We start from the raw sequence: 20,310 nt of genomic DNA, 5'->3' as shown, positions 1-20,310 counted from the left end.
TCTTTAACACCATCTTCCCATGGTACTGTCAATTCCACAACATATGCCAGCTTGGCTGTTGTAGACCACAGGACCATGTCTGGCTGGAGTGTTGTAGCTGCAATGTCTAGGGGGAAACACAAGCTTTTTTTTCCCAAGTCCATGTCCATTTTCCAATCCCAAGCAACCTGCAGAATGCTTCCATCTTTTGATGTTATTTGGTGCTCTGGAGGTTGGTCTGCTGGTACAAATCGTGTGATGTGGACATTTCCTGCCGATGTTTGAATTCAGTGCTATCAATATTCCTGTTAATATTAGGATTGTTGAATTTTTGTGTCCTGCCAGTTAATCACATCTGAAAAAATTACTTGGGTTTTTGCTCTTCTTCAATTATCTTACCCAACATATCTTTTTTCTGCATCACATTAAATTTTCTTAAACTTAAGTTGCTACCTGCAACTCTCCTTCTTCTATATCATCTAAAAACTCTGTACCCAAGATATCTGAATTGCCATATGCTGCTCTTTAAGCCCTGTTTCAATATTGTATATCCATCTGTCTATCCTGAGGTCATTTGCCTTTTTCATCAGACTTTCAACGGTGAAGAATATGTCATTAAAGTAGCTACCATTAAAGGATTACCATGGTTTCCTTGGAACTGGAACTTAAGATGTTTTAGTGTTTCTCCTCATTCCTCTTCCTGTTGTATTTCTCTGAATTAAGGTTTATCTGCCTAGAGGGAGAAGAAATTCTGCCAATATTCCAATGATGGTTCTGAATGGAGTAAAGATAATAAATAAAATACAATATCAAAACCTGATTTGTGGCCGTAGAGCATTTAGTTCCCTTTCAGTTTTAATAGCTCTATGGTTTTAGGAATAGATGAGGATAACTCATTGTTATGAAACTGAACTGAATAAATCTTATTACTTGTATTCAGATTCCTGAAAGAAGAATTTTATTCTTGAATGACTTGGGATTGCAATTCAAGTGTTTACTATTCAAATAAAAAAAGGCTGCATTAGAATAGTGATAAGATTAATTTTATCCAAAAGATTTATTAGTAGAAACTATTTTGAAGTTAAATCCCTGTTCATTATCATGTTATGTTATAAAGTATTGGATATATTGGTAAGTGATGTCCAAATATTACGTAAGATTTTTTAAAACTTTAATTTAAGAAAAGCACTAACCTATTTAAAACAATATATCTGTTAAAATTGTGATGAATATCACATGAACCTGCAAAACAATTATAGGCTAAAGCTACTAATAATAAATTTCTCAATATATAAAATAAGGAATGAAAATCTTTGTGAGTAATGTGAAGTGTAATATTTCAAGGCTTTTACCTGCTCACAGGACAATTGGCCTAGGACTAGATTCTTTTAATAAACACAGCACTGTTTTGTTAGGAGATTTTGTTCCTTCCTGAGTGACCTTTCTTTCTTTCCCAATTTAACTTTTGCATCCAGTGCAAAACTTGTTTATAACCTTATGGCCCTCCATTCACCTGTAGAATATGTTGCACAATGGCTGAAGTGTAGCAAGTTAGCTGAAGATTCTCCTTGTTGTTCTAGCCATACAACCATACGGTTCAAAGACACTGGTTGATAAATATTTGAACATCAGCTATCAACGTGATCCTAACTACCACAACAACATTATCGTGTGATCAGCTGCTGCTCCTGGAGTTTATAAATAGACTATTGGTTCACATTGCAGCCATGCATTGGGAGATTCTTTCCAGCAAATCAATTTTCAATTATATTAGTTGGGTGATTGTACTGTAACCCCTAAGTTTCGAAATGGGAAGTTTCTTAGCTCACCTAATTTTATTTGAAGTCCATGAGAGTTTTCTTGGTTCAGGTGCAAAGGTTTCTCATCTACAGAAATGGCTTAATATTAGTGCCAAATTTCAATAGAAGTGTAACTTGCACAACATTGATACATAAACTTTGAATTGGTACAGAGCTGATGGGTAGCTGCTAGTTTAAATGCTAAAATGTGTCTTTTGCTACACGTACTGATACCCATGAAATCTTTCCTCGGTTTAGTCTTCCCCTTCAGTTTTCCCTTTTTTCCACCTTCATGTACTGCCATTTACAGTCTTTTTTAAACCTAACCAAATAATGCACCTACCAATTCCAATGAATTTACAAAGAAGGCTTTAAGGTATCAGGGACTAAGGTAGCTGGAAAAGTAGTAAAACAGGGTTTTTAGTTTTTAGTTTTTAGTTTTTAACTGACTTCTGTGGATTAAAAGAAAGGCAATAATTTAATTTTGAATACTCAGTCACCTGAGCAGCACCATTGCAGGTTGATATGCAATAAATTGTTCTGTCAAGTTTGCCATTTTCTATTTTTTAACTTGACACATCCCTTTAAAAATGTTCATTTGCACATCTGGAGCAGAATTTTTATGCATAGCATCATGCCAGATGTTGGGAGAAGCAGATATGTTCTATAGCTGCGGTTGCTCTCATAAAATGTCAATATACTTTGGTGCTAGGTTTTAAAATAACTTTTATCTACTGTGCAGGACTGCAATGGCAGGTATCCAACCTCATTCCATGTAGAATGTGTCTGGTTTCACTGGTGATCAATTTGGCATGGAATCTAATTCTGACAGTGGCAAAGAATGTGCTTATTTTTCCAAGTGATTTGAACAAACTAATCGATGTTTTTGATATATATATTCAACAATTTGCCACTTTTCTTTGCTGGTGCTCCATACTTCCACCCCTTAGTCTTTCTGCTTTAGCTGAGTGAAGATGTGTTTAGCCGTGTAGACCAAATTAACAAAATGTTTATATTTCACAGCAGTTGCAGTTTTCCTGTCAGGATTAGAGAGCTACTACCTCACAACTCCAGGCACCTGGGTTCAATTCCAATCTCCACTGTGGTCTGTATTGAGCTTACACATTCACCCCATGACCATGACACTTTCCACTGGATGATCTGTGATCCAGTTTTCTTTTACGTTCCAAAATTATGCACATTAGTAGGTTAATTAGCCCCTGTATATTGCCCCTGGTGTATGCTAGGGCATATTTTGGAGTTATAGAATATAGCAAATATTAATTTCCACACCAAACAGTCTTCAGATCTGAATGTGGATTGTAGATTAAGTTTAAAATATTCCAATTGTAGATTGGAGCTGCAGATCGGAATTGCAAACAAAGAAACACTCCATTTAACCCGAGATGTCTGCATATGCATGAAGGCAGTCCAGAGTTAATGGGGATTGTTATTCATTTTGGATGTCTGGAGTGTTGGTGTGAAGATGGAGGTGTTTGAAAATTATATGTAATTCAAAGGAAGCATTATGGGTACATTGTAACTATAGATCTTTAGCATATTAAAAAGTCATGAAATATTGGGTCAGGGAGATCTCTTCTTCCAAGAGTGTCTCCCTGTTTCCAACAGTGGCTCTGAAAACTTGCGCCTACCAACTGGCGGGCGCATTCAAGGACATTTTCAAACATCAGATAGAAGGTACAGGAGCCTGAAGGCACACACTCAGCGATTCAAGAACAGCTTCTTCTCCTCCGCCATCCGGTTCCTAAATGGACATTGAACCCTTGGACACTACCTCACTTTAAAAAAAATAGTACTTCTGATTTTTGCATGATTTTTAATCTATTCAATATACGTATACTGTATAAAGTATACTGAATACGATTTATTTATTTGTTATTATAATTATTTTGTTTTTTTTTCTTCTATATTAGGTATCGCTTTGGACTGCGGCTACTAAATTAACAAATTTCACGTCACATGCCGGTGATAATAAATCTGATTCTGATTCTGATTCCATATCATTCCTGCTTGCTTTTGCTGAATAAGAACTTCTATATCTACCAGCTTCAGAGTCTCTCCAGTGACTTTGTTGACAGTCACAACAGTGTGTGGGTGACTGTAGAATCATGGGGGGGGGGGTTGAGGGGAATGTGGTATAACTTTAGTGCAGAAGTGATGTAAATGGGTGCTTGATAGTTTGTATGTACTTAATGGACCAAAAGTCCTGATTCCATTCTGTGTGACTTGATTAGGATACCACCTTTATATACACTGCTATAAAAAGTATTCACCCCCTTGGAAGTCTTCATGTTGTGACATTGAATCACAGTGGATTTAATCTGACTTTTATTAACGCTGATCAGCAGAAAAAGATTCTTTCATGTCAAAGTGAAAACAGATCACTACAAAGTGATCTAAATTAATTACAAATATAAATCACAAAATAACTGATGGCATAAGTATTCATCCCCTTCAAGTCAATATTTAGTAGATATACCTTTGGTAGCAATTACAGCCTTGAATCAGAGTGACACACATAAAAGATGCTGGTGAACGCAGCAGGCCAGGCAGCATCTCTAGGAAGAGGTGCAGTCGACATTTCAGGCCGAGACCCTTTGTCAGGACTAGTCCTGATGAAGGGTCTCAGCCTGAAACATTGACTGCACCTCTTCCTAGAGATGCTGCCTGGCCTGCTGCGTTCACCAGCAACTTTTATGTGTGTTGCTTGAATTTCCAGCATCTGCAGAATTCCTGTTGTTTGAGTCAGAGTGGATAGGTCTCTATCAGCTTTGCAAATCTGGACTGTAATTTTTCCCTATTCTTCTTTATAAAACTGCTCAAACACTGTCAGATTGCATGGGGATTATGGGTGAACAGCCGTTTTCAAGTCCAGCCACAAATTCTCAATTGGATTGAGGTCTGGACTCTGTCTTAAGTTAATGTTGTTTTTAAGCCTTTCCTGTGTAGCTTTGTCTTTATGGTTGGGATCACTGTCTTGCTGGGAAATGGATTTATTTCCAAGTCACAGTTCTCTTGCAGACTACATCAGGTTTTCCTCCAGGATTCCCCTGTATGTTGCTGCATTCATTTTACCCTCTACCCACACGAGCCTTCCTGGTCCTGCTTCAGTGAAGCATCTCCACAGAACCATGGTGGTAGCTGCAGCAGGCCCTGGAAGGATATTGAAGGTAGAGGAAAACCTGATGCAGTCTGCAAGAGAGCTGTGACTTGGGAGTAGATTCATTTTCCAGCAAGACAATGATCACAACCATAAAGACAAAGCTACACAGGAAAGCTTAAAAAATGCAAAGTTAATGTACTGGAGTGCCCAAGTCAGAGTCCAGAGCTCAATCAATTGAGAATTTGTGGCTGGACTTGAAAATGGCTATTCACTCATGATCCCCATGCAATCTGCAAGAGCTTGAGCAGTTTTATAAAGAAGAATAGGGAAAAATTGCAGTCCAGATTTGCAAAGCTGGTAGAGACCTATGCAAACTGACTCATGGCTGTAATCGCTACCAAAGGTGTATCTACTTAATAGTGACTTGAAGGGGATGAGTACTCATGCCATCAATTACTTTGTGATTTATATTTGTAATTAACTTAGATCACTTCGTAGAGATCTGTTTTCACTTTGACACAAAAGAATATTTTTCTGTTGATCAGCGTTAATAAAAGTCAAATTAAATCCACTGTGGTTCTATGTTGTAAAACAATAAAGCATGAACATTTCCAAGAGGGGTGAATACTTTGTATAGGCACTGTATTGGTATCAAAGTTTGGTGGAAAGCTGGTGAGTTAAACTAGCAGTGTCATAAACCCTGTGGGGTGCGATGTCCGTGCACACATGTGAATGTCATTTATTTGAGGTTATTGGAATTCTTTAATGACTTCTCTTATCTCTAAGGCTACGTCTACACTACGCCGGATAATTTTGAAAATGCCGGTTTCGAGTAAAAACGACAAGCGTCCACACTAAGCGTTTTTCAAAATATCTCTATCCACATTAGACGGATATTTGGGCGAATCTTCTCCTACTGGGCACGCGCAGGACACACACAGAAAACAAGCGAAAAGGAAGCGATATACTTGGTGTGCGTTTGTCCAGTTACAGTGTAGAAAAACTTAAAAGGAATTGCTCTTGGCTTTCACACAGGAGGACTTAAAACTAAAAGAAACCAAATACTGGAGCATATGGAGGCAACCGACAGGGAGTTCAGGGACAGTATGACCCGGCTGACGATGAACATTGAAAAACTGACTAACTCTGTTGCATTTATAAAGCACCTTGTTAAATGTATAAAACATGTCTGCATCAGTGTTATCTTGTATTTCCATACAATGTTACATTAGGCTGTTACACATCTATTGTCAGAGAAGTACTTGCATAAATAGGTAAACCACCTTCACACAAGCAAGGACAGAAAACAGGGCAAAGTGAGTATACTTATTTATTCAGTAAGCTATGGGTCAAAGTATTTGGTGAGTACATTTCTGTCTCTTCTGGCTTCAGTCTCGTTGTCGTCTGTTCTGAAATTGTTAGGTTCTGCGAAGCGCAGAATTAAATATCGCTGTGATGATTGTACGCTCTAGTATCAATTCTTTGGCGACAGTAAAGTAGTAATAATAATAATAAGAAAACAATGAAATGCCGTGCTGTTGCCATCTGTTCTGGCACGTCATGACAGCGGTTTTAAAAAGCTCCGGTTACCCTGTGTACACTGCAATGGATATTAGGCGTTTTCAGATTTATTCACTCTGGAGACCGATTCTGTAAATCTCCATTTTCGGGGGCTGAAAACGCCGTTTCAGTGTGGACAGAAGGTCAAAACGAAGAGAAAAAGCTTCTTTTTCAAAATTATCCGGCGTAGTATGGACATAGCCTTAGCTGTCACTGTGTTTTCCAGGATGCTCGTTATGTGAATACAGTTTCCTTATGCTTCATGTTCTTAATTGATTAGTTTTTGTTTTCAACCCGGATAGGTTTCCTGTGTTTTAGATTAGATTAGATTAGATTAGATTATGAGGACATGCAGTCCTCTTTTATTGTCATTTAGTAATGCATGCATTAAGAAATGATACAATGTTCCTCCAGAATGATATCACAGAAACACAAGACAAACCAAGACTAAAAAAACTGACAAAAACCACATAATTATAACATATAGTTACAACACTGGAAAGCAATACCGTAATTTGATAAAGAACAGACCATGGGCACGGTAAGAAAAAGTCTCAAAGTCTCTCGAAAGTCCCATCATCTCACGCAGATGGTAGAAGGAAGAAAAACTCTCCCTGCCATGGGTTCACAGCGCCGCAAACTTGTTGATGCAGCACCCTGGAAGCACCCGACCACAGCCGACTCTTGAGTCCGTCTCGAAAACTTCAAGCCTCTGACCAGCCCTCCGACACCGAGCACTGAGCACCATCTCTGCCGAGCGCTTTGACCCCGGCCCCGGCAACAGGCAATAGGCAAAGCCGAGGATTTGGGGCCTTCCCCTCCGGAGATTCTCGATTGCACAGTAGCAGTGGCAGCGAAGCAGGCATTTCAGAAGTTTCTCCAGATGTTCTTCTGTACTTCTCACGTCTGTCTCCACCAAATCAGGATTGTGCACAGTACCTACATACAAATACGATATCATTTCGGAGCGGCTGCGCGCGCTGCATCGCGTCGCCATCTTCTCCTCCCCTCCTCCTTATGTTCTATTTAAAGTTATTCTGGACCAGAAATCATTGCTGAATCCTGGATTTGACTTCTGTGTGGACTACTGTTCTGTGCGCTCTTAGATTGATTATTCCCTGTATTATTCTCTGAATAAATCTTCATTGTTAATTTCTACTAAGGAGCCCTGAGTTTGCCGCGCACCTGGTTCTGCTCACCTGAAGGTCATTGCAAACAGTGTGCTTTATTAAACAATGGTGCCATGATGGTGGCCCAGTGGCATAGCTAGTAGAGTCGCGGTCACACAGTGTCGAAAAACCAGGTTCAATTCTGCCCTCGGATCCTGCCTGTGTGGAATTTGTACGTTCTTCCTGTGACTGATGTCGATTTCCTCTGGGTGCTCAAGTGCAGACTGGTAGGTTGTCTGACTGCTGTAAATTGTCCCTGGAATGAAGGTCAGGCGTAGAACCTGAGAGAGTTGATGGGAATGTGCAGATAACAGCAAGTGGGATTAGTGTAGATTAGTGTAAGTGAGTGGGTGATGGTCAGTGTGGACCCAATAATTGATAAGTCTGTTTCCCTGCTGTATGACTTTATGGCACTCTGGCTCTAAAACAGCTTGCAGGGAGACATTGACCTTTCTTCTGTTGCGAGTCGATAAGTAGAATCAACTATATGTAGAGAGACTTTCGATTCATGATCACTGCCTAAATGTTGTTACAGAGTCCATTTGATCACATGCTGCAATCCTTAAAGGGGCCACACAACCACTATTAGATAAATTATGTATGTTATACTTTGCTTTTTACACGTACTCAAATTTATTGATTCTGGTACACTGGAAGCAATTTTAGCTAGGAATTTCATGGCACTTGGTTGAAAACTTTTTAATTATGCTGTATAAGATTACTTTGCAATGACTTTAAAAAGTGAAAAAACATTCCTTCAGCTGAACCCATCACTTTCCAGTGGTAAAGTGTTAAAATTAATTCCAGCATTAACATCTCAAAATCAGGTACATTTACATATATCACAAGCTTCTAGATCCCCAGAAATTTGCCCAGGGAGGCCAAAGCCTGATTTCTTTTGATTTCTAGCAAATTGATGATTTCATTCTCACAATGAGACATACATGTTTAATCCTCTGGAATATAATCTTATGTTTGATAATTAAGTACATTCTCAATGGATCTGCCTTCCTCTTTAACAGCAAAAGCTCTGGTAATGAAGAATGAGATTGAAATTGTTCCAAATGTGCATCTTTGAGCCAATTTTTAAGAATTCCAATTGTGCTCCTTTTTGTCTGTGCAAATTCGGAAATTCCTAATGCCTTAAGTGATGTATATGAGCAACTGTACAAAGGCGTGAACATCATTATGTCATTCTCCAAAGCAAGGCATTCATTATTGAATTATTTTGTGTGCAGAATGAAATCAAAAGAATATTCCACACAGAGAAATAAGTATTTCCAACTGACTGCACAATGTAATTGTGCACCACTAAATTATGGCTAAGAATAAATAAGCCTCTTCACTTGAAATTATTGCAAAATCTCTGATATAACCATATAACACACAGCGATCCCTGGGAGCTTACTGTACAAAAATAACCTGCTTTGCCTCTTGCATTACAAAAGTAGCAATTCTCCAAGCGATGCACCATAAACCATATAAACATATAACAATTACAGCACGGAAACAGACTATCTCGGTCCTTCTAGTCCGTGCCAAGCTCTTACTCTCACCTAGTGCCACTGACCTGCACTCAGCCCATAACCCTCCATTCCTTTCCTGTCCATATATCTATCCAATTTAACTTTAAACGACAACATTGAACCTGACTCAACCACTTCTGCTGGATGCTCTTTCCACACAGTTACCACTCTCTGAGTAAAGAAGTTCCCCCTCATGTTACCCCTAAACTTCTGCCCTTTAACTCTCAACTCATGTCCTCTTGTCTGAATCTTCCCCACTCTTAATGGAAAAAGCCTATCCACGTCAACTCTATTAATCCCCCTCACAATTTTAAACACCTCTATCAAGTCCCCCCTCAACTGTCTACGCTCCAAAGAATAAAGACCTAACTTGTTCAACCTTTCTCTGTAACTTAGGAGATGAAACCCAGGCAACATTTTAGTAAACCTCCTCTGTACTCTCTCAATTTTATTGACATCTTTCCTATAATTCGGTGACCAGAACTGTACACAATACTCCAAATTTGGCCTTACCAATGCCTTATACAATTTCAGCATTACATCCCAACTCCTATACGCAATGCTCTGATTAATAAAGGCCAGCATACCAAAAGCTTTCTTCACCACCCTATCCACATGAGATTCCACCTTCAGGGAACTATGCACCATTATTCCTAGATCCCTCTGCTCTACAGCATTCTTCAATGCCCTACCATTTACCATGTATGTTCTATTTTGATTAGTCCTACCAAAATGTAGCACCTCGCATTTTTCAGCATTAAACTCCATCTGCCATCTTTCAGCCCACTCTTCTAACTGTCCTAAATCTCTCTGCAAGCTTTGAAAACCTACCTCATCATCCACAACACCACCTATCTTAGTATCATCTGCGTACTTACTAATCCAATTTACCACCCCATCATCCAGATCAATTTACCCACCACTGACGTCAAACTCACAGGCCGATAATTGCCAGGTTTACTCTTAGAACCCTTTTTAAACAATGGAACCACATGAGCAATACGCCAATCCTCCAGCACATTCCCGTTCCCGTTTCTAATGACATTTGAAATATTTCTGTCAGAGCGCCTGCTATTTCCACACTAACTTCCCTCAAGGTCCTAGGGAATATCTTGCCCAGACCTGGAGACTTATCCACTTTTATATTCCTTAAAAGTGCCAGTACTTCCTTTTCTTTAATTGTCATACTTTCCATAACTACCCTTCTTGTTTCCTTTACCTTACACAATTCAATATCCTTCTCCTTAGTGAATACCAAAGAAAAGAAATTGTTCAAGATCTCCCCCATCTCTTTTGGCTCCGCACATAGTCATCCACTCTGATTCTCCAAGGGACCAATTTTATCCCTCACTGTCCTTTTTCCACTAACATAACTGCAGAAAACCTTTGGATTTACTTTCACCTTACTTGCCAAAGCAGCCTCGTATCTTCTTTTAGCTTTTCTAATTTCTTTCTTAAGATTCTTTTTACATTCTTTATATTCCTCGAGCACCTCATGAACTCCAAGCTGCCTATACTTATTGAAGATCCCTCTCTTTTTCCGAACAAAGTTTCCAATATCCCTTGAAAACCATGGCTCTCTCAAACTTTTAACCTTTCCTTTCAACCTAACAGGAACATAAAGATTTCACCTTTAAATGACCTCCATTTCTCTATTATATCCTTCCCATAAAACAAATTGACCCAATCCACTCCTTCTAAATCCTTTCGCATCTCCTCAAAGTTAGCCTTTCTCCAATCAAAAATCTCAATCCTAGGTCCAGTCCTGTCCTTCTCCATAATTACACTGAAACTAATGGTAGATACATAATGTGATATAGTCACCGAATATTTTACTGTTCTGCATTGTTATAATTGTATCTCATTGTGACTCTGCATTAAGTAAACTAAAAGTCTATTCAAATTTTGTACCAAATATGAGTATTAATCTATTTGAATAATAATTCCGCTCCATGTCTTACATTCAGATACAAATGATATTTTAGCAAATATGTCAGTGAAACTTGATTGTTTCCTGAACCAAAGGCAATTACAAGTATTTCCAGGTCAAGTCAAGCTGCTCTGGAAATGTGAGTGGTAACGCAATTGCAAGATGCCCTTATGCCAATAGTTTGATTTCTTTATCAGTACCCAGTGCAATAATCATTTGCAGCATTGCTGAAGAAATTTGGTCTCTACATTCTGGGGTGCATTTGTAATTAGACAGTCCCAAAATAACCAGATATTATAAGAGGGTTCCTTGAACAGATTAGATTTGGATGCTAGGAACCCTTCTCAAGTAATTTAATTGCTTGCTCTTTGACCTCACACAATCAACCACCATTCAAGCTCAGGTTTATTGTCATTTAACCATATACAGATATACTGCCAAATGAAACAACTTTCCTCCAGACCAAGGTGCACAACACAGTACATGCAACTCACACAAATCAAAGAAATATCACTACAAATAAATTAACAAATAATGAAATACATTCCAGAATATGTTCTAGAAGATTGGTATTTACCATAAGGTACATTTATGACACACAGGTCTAAAAGTAAACAGTATAACACCACTGGCGCTTCATAAGTGATAAGACCTGGATGGGCGGCAGGGAATTCAGGAGTCTCACAGCCTAGGGGAAGTTACCCATCCTAACAGTCCTGGTCCTAACACCTCCTCAGTACCAATTTACACTCTACACACTCAGCATATACCACCACCCTCTGATGACCCAAATACCCACCTATTATCACCGCTACTAGGCTCTTTTGGACTTCTGACCACCAACTCTGCACTTCCCTCAAATCTTGAACCTCATTGCACTTCTACACCACCCATGCCACTCTCCCCTTCCCTATCATCTCTCACCCCGCCATACCAAATTTGACCTGGTGACCATCCCCCACCCAGGAACTTCATCCCTCTTAATACCCCCGACCAGGCCTTCTTCCTAGATTCCCCCGATATTTTTAATTGCATTGTCTACAATAGTTCAGCATGTAAAGGAGTTTAGTGGTTCATCCTGCTTTGGGCTTAAATGAATCGATGAACAAGATAGTCATTAGCACACCACAGAGCAAGCCAGTACCATCTTTTCCAGCCACTGCAGTACTTCTAGCCCTATGTTTTGCATTTGCTGATATGACCTAAGGAACTGATAAAGGGGATAAATATTTTCTAAAGAGTCTATAATTAAGTTCTTAAAAGTATCCAATTATTTTATCTGGGAAAGAGTTAACCATTTTTTTAAAGATTTTAAGCTCTTTCTGGGTCATCAGGTCACTGGGTTAAGTCATTTGCAATTAAGATAGCACCAAGCTGTAGTTTCTGTCGAGATCTTGACTCGGACTTAATTGTTTTTTAAGCTTGTAGGGATAGTCTTGGGGACAGAGAGAAGAGTTAGGTTTAGGTTTATGGACAGTGATATGATGACAGTGGTCAGGTCACTCGTCGGAGTGCTACTGGTACCATGCAACCCAGTATTACCTGTCACATGGTCGGGTGGTCGGTGACTAAATCGCCTCCTTCACCAGGCTTGCCTGGTGAGGAGGGTGGCTAGACACCCTGCAGGATGAAAAACAAGACCTGTCAAAGGGCGGATGAACCCTCTCATAGGGTCAACGGCCATCTAGCAAACACGTGCCGTGAAGTGCGGAAAGGGCATCCCTTGCATTAAAGCTTGGTCTGGACATTCACTGCAACAGAACTTCCCCCAGCCGTCCTGGACCCCACCGTGCCGCTGGATCTGGGAGGGGATGTCGAGAGGGTGGGGCCGGACCTGTGCAACCCCCTACTCACCTAAAATCCACTCACGCACATGCTGTTCCTTTCTGAGGAGTGGGGTAACACCCCTCTAACTGACTGAAAGGAACCATCATCATTCTATGGGATGGATAGCTAGAGAGAGAGAGAGAGAGATGATGACATTAGAGGTTAGAATATTGTTTGGGGACAGGGAAGTGGAGGAGTTCGAGGTTAGGCCTTTGCTCCACGTTGGAAGGCCAATGACATGGAACGGTAATGAAGAACCTCTGGAGTCGAGACCCTATTCTGCTTTCAAAAGCCAATGATGTAAACGTGGGACTAAGGATGTCCAGAGTCTATGCCCTCACTTCACACTTGAAGGCCAGTGACATGGATGGATGATGAAGGACATCCATGGATGTTGGTCTATCCCAGGCTGGTGGGTCCCAAGATTAGATGGGTGCATGGAAGCAGGAGGCAAGAGGGCCAGTCAGTTGGCACAACGGGGTTTGAGCCTAGAATATGGGATCCCGTCATCGTCTAGTCTGGAGTCGATAAGACATCCAGATTTTGAACCCTGATAGCCAAAGCCTGGAGACTGAATGTGTCTTGGAGTTGTAGAACTTCTATGTGTGTGGGTGGGAGCGAGGATTGTTTTGCTGTTGTTGTTTGGTTGCTTGTTGTGCTCTGTGTTGTTGTTCTGCTGAACATTGTTGACACTAGTCTGTGTGGCAACCAGCATGTCTTTGAGTATGTTGCTTGTTAATATAAATAAAACATTTCACTGTATCTTTCGATGTACCTGTGATAAATAAACCTGAATCTGAATGTTGAGTTTGATTTTCTTTTTGCATGCACACATATTAACTACAATGTGTTTGTGTGTTCTCAATGAAACAACTTTGTTATGGTGAAGAATGGAAAGGAATAACGTGACATTTTCCATTTGCCTGGAAGCTTTAGCAGTAGTTTTTGCAGTTAAACAAGTTATAACTCAGTGGGACATTTTCCCTTTAGTAATGCAAGCAACCAGCTAAGGAAACATTAACAACCTGCTTTTTCAATATGATACAATGAATACAATTGTTTATATTTTTGGAAATATTTTCTGCTGAACTAACAATGCTATATCACTAGCATTGAACTTGGAACTCCCTAAAGCTTAAAGATGAAGAAAACAGATGATTTAATAGCAATTACACTTGCAATTCTTTTTTGTTTGCATTTTGTTATGGAAACTGACAACATGGGTATAATGGTTAAGCATGATCAGAAAAAAAGTATCTGTCTTTTTCGGGTGTCCATTTTATGATGTTATGAATGCCCCTAGGGTTTTAAAATGGCATTCACAGACACCACATTGGTAAGGACTTTACTGTGTTCTGCGAGTGCCCATCGAAGGAATGTAGAGCAGGGAGATCGCAACATCATCATTGCAATGCCAGTGCTGCCATTTTGAGATCAAAGCTTCAACTCTGAAGCTGAAATTACTGGAAGCATATTCAGTAGCAGGAAAGATTCTCCCCTACCTCATTTAATGGAATTACCAACTACTTATTCCTTACAGTTTCTTTATTTAATTATTTATTATTTATTTAGCACTATGTCTCGGAACAGGCCCCTCTGGCCTAACCGGCTGAACGAGCCGCACCACCCAGCAACCCATCTATTTAACCCTGGCCTAATCACAGGACAATTTACAATGACCAGTTAACCAACTAACCAGTAGAGTTCTGGTCTCTGGGTGGAGCTGGAGCACCCAGAGGAAACCCGCTCCTTGTTGTTTGATTTCCTCTTGCTATTGCTACTCCTGTTTTGATCACGTATTTTATAGCCGCCGCAAGTTCCAAACTTTACCAGAGACTTGTCCGGTGGGGCTCAAAGATTTTTTTGCTGACTTCAGGGTTTCTGAACAAGCCAGACACAGACGTGGTGCTATAATGAGCAGGAGAGAGATCATGGAGCAGGCCAAGCTAGTTGAACATAGAAGGGGTATGGGGTATTCAGCAGGATGCCATATCTGCCCTGGGTATGTATTTGGCTCCTTCCAGCTGGAGCTAGAGATCTTAGTTTGTTATCCTTTGTTTCTTTTTTTTTGGGAAAAAAGAAAGAAGGAAAAAAGAACCCCTACTAACTAAAACAAAAAAAAAGCTAACAAAAAAAAAGAAGTAAAAAACAAACGCGGAGCTATACGACAGTCAAGCTTCTGTATAAAAAAAGACATCAATCCGCCAACCAAATCCATTTACCCAAGAATCAGAAGGAGACCATCTTAATGAACTCAAATCAAATGATAGTAGCAGGCAAAAGAGCCCCATCTTTTCCCAAAGTCAAATCGAGGATCAAAAGTTCTATCCTTTGTTACATAATGGAAGTTATTAATGCTCTTATTCAAAAAGATCTGTTTTCTTCCCTCTTGCAACAGCACATAAGCAGAAAATGGAGGAAAAATTAGCAAGGATGCAGGATTACCTATAGTGCAGAGTGCAATTGATGCATATCACCTTACAATACCAGCTGAGATGGATATTCACTTCTTGGCCAATAGGTCTTTTTTCCCCTTTCTTAGCTATTTGCTAATCTTGCTTTCTAAACATAGCGTCTGCCACTTTGGAGATCGCAAACAGATGTGAGTATACTTCCAACTAACAGCTGTTTGACTTCTGGTCGTAAAGTGAAGTCAGTCCTCAGTTCTAGAAATGTAAATAGAAAATGCTAATCACCTTCAGTTATAATTATCTAAAGACCAACTTTGCAAACAAGCTTTGTGGGTAGTAAATGTTCCATCTGGAAGAAGTAAGGTTTAGTTCACCACATCTGCTTTATTACTGCTCAAGATGCAGCACAAGACAATGGGTTGTTTCAATTCAGCTTGTTTCAAACAGACAAGCTGACTCTTATGTTGCTTGATCAAGGATGCTTGCAGAACACATAGATAATATTGTGGGTTTTCACAAAGTAAATGGCGTGAGGCATTTTATGTTTCAGAAAAGCCGTAGCAACTCATTTATTGAACTAAAAAAACTCAACACAAAGTGCACTAAAAACCCTTTATGTAATTACATCATCACATCAGACCAGCCTCTTAAAGAGAAACCCCACAGAGCCCCCCCCCCCACCAAGATTTAACTAAATCTAGCATTGTGAGTCTGTCTGAATCTCAGATGAGCCATGCTGCTCGGGTCCTATGGTTCGAGGGTGGAGGAACAGCAGGTAACTCTGGCTCGTCCAGAGGTGTGTGTCATGTCGTGGGCGTGATGTCAGGGCCGTGGTAGAGGAATCTCCAAATCTTGGTGGGCAGGTTTAAGGTTATTTACCATAATATATTCAGGTTTACACTTCTTGCCTCTTTTCTTCCCATTCCAAAAGGCAGAACGACCATCGTAAGGGAGCCTAAGGGAATGTTGGTGTACATCATGGCGGTTAAAATTAAACGAGGTGGAACGTAGGTCAACAGGAACACAGGAGTGCTGTATGCCATGATGGGAGGTAGGAATAGGTGAAAAGGAATTGCATTTACTGAGGTGAGGAGACCGCTGTTGAGAGGCCGACCAGGCGGTCAAAGTATCAGGAATGAAATCACCTGGGACTTGTAACGGCTGTCTGTATACCAACTCAGCCATAGCCAACTGCAGGTCCACTTTTGGAGCTGCTCTGAGCCCCTGCAGTACCCACGGGAGATGATCATACTAACACTCATCAGTCAAGAAAGCCCTCGGAGCAGCCTTTAAGGAATGGTGAAACTGCTCGCATAGACCATTGGACTGCGGGTGATACACTGTCATGTGATGTAGCCTAACGCCAAGGTTCTGGGCCATTGCAGCCCAGAGATTTGATATGAGTTGGGGACCGTAGTCAGAGAAAATATCAGAAGGGGTGGCAAACCGAACAACCCAGGGGTATGACCTCTGGCCACTTGGTGGTACGGTCCTCCATGGTAAGGCGATGTGTGAAACTGCGGGAGGGGGGAAGAGGACCGACAAGGTCCACATTGACATGGTCAAACCATTGCTCAGGGACCTCAAAAGTTGCTAATGGCACCTGAACATGACAGCTAATTTTTGCCCAATGCCACTCCACACAGGCTGCAGTCCAATCATGCACGTCCTTTCTAAGGCCATGCCACTCAAACTTCAGTGCAACCAGCTTCTGTGAGGCCTTTCAGTCCGGATGCAAGAGGCCACGTATGGAGTTAAAATCAGTCCGCCTCCAGTTTACGAGCACAATGGGGCGAGGGTGACTGGTTTGAGACATCGCACAGGAGAGAAACCCCAGCTTCCCCAAGCTTAGTGTCAGCCAACCACAGGCCCATGACTGCTGTTCAGTAAGCCTGGACCTCTGGGTCAACAGCTTGGTTGGCTGCCATGCCGGCGCAGTCAACCCCAATGCTGGCCGTGTGAGGTAATCAGCCACAGCATTATTTTTCCCCTTGATATGTTGTATATCAGTTGTGAACTCTGATACGTAGGCCAGGTGGTGTTGCTGCCATGCAGACCAAGAGTCTGATATTTTGGCCATTGCGTGCATAAGGAGCTTGTGGTCAATGAATGATGTGAGATGGCGACCCTCTAGAAGAAAACGAAAATGGCAGAGAACCAGATGAAGACTGAGAAGGTCACGGTCAAATGTGCTGTTCTCCCTTTCAGGGGCTGGAACTGTCAGCTATAGAAGGCGAGCAGCTGCCACACAGTTCCTACCAACTGTTCGTGCACAGCACAATCTGAAGCATCAGCAGTAATGTCTACGGGTGCTTTGGGAAGTGGGTGTGCCAGTTAGAAAGAATTTGTTTGGTGTCATCAAACGCCCTGGTCAGGTCTACTGACCAATCAAAAACTTGATTAGGGATATTGCCTTTAAGCTCACTATAAATTCAACAACTCTCAGAATGAAACGGTGACAGAAATTCATCAGGCCTAAAAATTCCTATAATTTTTCATTAGCGTGGGGTGGTGGAAATCCATAACAGCGGCTACTTTTGAGGGGTTTCACACCTTCTGTGGCAATGCAGTGGACGAGGAAGTCAATGGTTGACAACCCAAACTGGCATTTAGCAAGTTTAATAATCAAACCGTGTTGGCTTAAGCACTCGAAAGGCCTGCAGAGATGGGATAGATTGGAATTGGATGCATTGGCGACAAGTATGTCATTCAAGGAAACAAAAGAAAATCCAAGTCTTTTAATACAGGCTTTTAATATAGACTCCATCAGCCTTTGGAAAGTCAGTGCTGCATTTTCAGCCCAAACAGCATGTTCAGAAACTCAGAGGCCAAATGGTGTAATCACAGCTGTTTTGGCAATCTCTTCTGAATACACAGGCACCTGATGGTAGCCCGTAACTAAATACAATTGACATTCTGACTAAGCATGCTTGATGTGTGGCACTGGGTAACAATCACCACATGAGGGATGGTGACCTCATTAATGCATTGTTAATCACCACATGTGCAGCAACCGCCATCGGCCCAACATATGGAAGGGCGAAACCCAGAGGCTATTCGACAGGCGTACAATGCCAAGTCTTTCCATGTTGGCAAACTCAGCCTTCGGGGCTGCCAGCTTTTCTGGGTCCAGTGAACGCGCGCTGGCACAGACTAGCAGGTCATTGTGGAAATGTGGTGCTCGACCCCATGTTTTGTGACTGTGGCGGAGAATGTGGGCTTGGTGAATTTGGGAATTCGCTCAGCAGTTGAGTAAACTCACACGCGGTTGTGTATGCGCTTGACAGAGTTGTTGTGGGGAACTTACTGGGGACAGCAGGATAATGACCCAAAATCCTTGACATCCACAGGCAAACAGTTCTCAAGATAGACCAACAGTGCTCAGGTACACAGAAAATCTGCACCGAGCAGAGGTCTAACTACCTTAGCCAGGGTGAAGTCCCGTGTGTTACATTTCCCACTGAAGCAGACCATCACCTGTTGCATCCAGTAGGTCTGGATCCTGCTGCTTTTGGCGGCTTCAGCGAGGTTTCGTCGCTTTGCCTTCTCATCAATAGGTGATGCTGGCAGCACACTCACCTGAGCGCCCATGTTACACAAGAAGCGTCACCCTGAAAAGGTGTCCGTAATGAACAGTAGGTGACCCTGGCAGCTGGAATACATGCAGTTCACGGATCTCTAATGACCTGATGTGCTGACACTATCATAGCTGCAAGGCGGTTGGCACTTCCAAGCATTCCTACTGAGGCGAGAATGGTAAAAGCTGTCATATGTTTTGCAGGTGCGGGCATCCTTATGTTGAGAGCCTTGCTGGCTGGGCTTATTGAGGCAGAGAAAGGAGGAAGAATGATCCATTGCTGCCCAGCTGAGTGTAGTCTATTAGCCATTTTAACAGCTCCCTGTAGTCCATCACAGCTGCATTAGCGAGGCCTATATGAATTTGATCAGGCATTTGCTACATGAAGAACTCTTTAAAAATAAAACAAGAATAGTGATTTCCCTGGAGAGACAGCATGTGGTCCATTAGGTCCGAGAGTGGGTAAGGAGAGCAACTGTTTGGTGTGCTCAGACTCTGGTAGTCGAAAAGTCTGTAAAAGGTGAGCTTTCAGCAATCAGTGCTTATTGTGTTCAGGCGTGTGTTCAAGCAGACTCACCACATTTGCAGCCATGGAGTTACTGAGTGATGCTACCACATAGAAATATTTGTTGTTGTCGGCAGAGACTTCTTGAAGTGCAAATTGAGCCTTCAGTTGTATGAACTAAGCGATGGCATTTTGCTCCCAAAACTCTGGCAGTTTCAAAGTGACTGCATTGTCTGACATGTTCAATAACTTGGAATCATCCTAGAGCATTGAGATCACTAATGAAGATTTTTGCAAATTAAATGGTGTGAGGTGTTTTACATTCCAGGAATGCTGTAGCAACTCACTTATTGAACACCAGAAAACTTAACTCAAACCACGCTAAAAACTCTTTACAGAATTATGTCATCGTGTCAGACCAGCTTCTTAAAGTGAAACCCCAACTCAATGTCAGTGATTGAGAATTATCTATATTTCCACCAATTATATTATCCTACAATATTAGCATTTTAATAACTATGATGTGTTTACAGTTGGACGGTTTTATGTGCTGAAGGAAGTGAGTTTCACAGCTTTTCAGTATTAATAGCAGGTAGCTGAAGGACTGTATCTTCACAATGTTTTTAGACCATTTGTGTTGAAAGAACTTCTGAGGGAAGTTCATATCCATATGACATTACCCAAGTGGTTGACAAAGGGTAGAAATGTAGAGAGAAGTTCAGACTTATCAGGAGTGGTTGAAGAACGTCAAGAAGAGTGATTAGTGGAGGGTGGGGTGGATAGAGTCCATTCATCGAGGTTCAGTTCCTGCGATGGATGACCTGCTTGTGCGCATCATGGTATGACTGTGTTTTGGAAATTCTTTGAGTTAAAAAATGCTTTGTGTTTTTGAAATTGTTTATA

Source organism: Mobula birostris, chromosome 17, assembly GCF_030028105.1.
Source record: "Mobula birostris isolate sMobBir1 chromosome 17, sMobBir1.hap1, whole genome shotgun sequence".
In the NCBI taxonomy this organism is placed as follows: Eukaryota; Metazoa; Chordata; class Chondrichthyes; order Myliobatiformes; family Myliobatidae; genus Mobula; species Mobula birostris.
The sequence above is the reverse complement of the archived record's forward strand: the minus strand, read 5'-3'. Positions refer to the sequence as shown.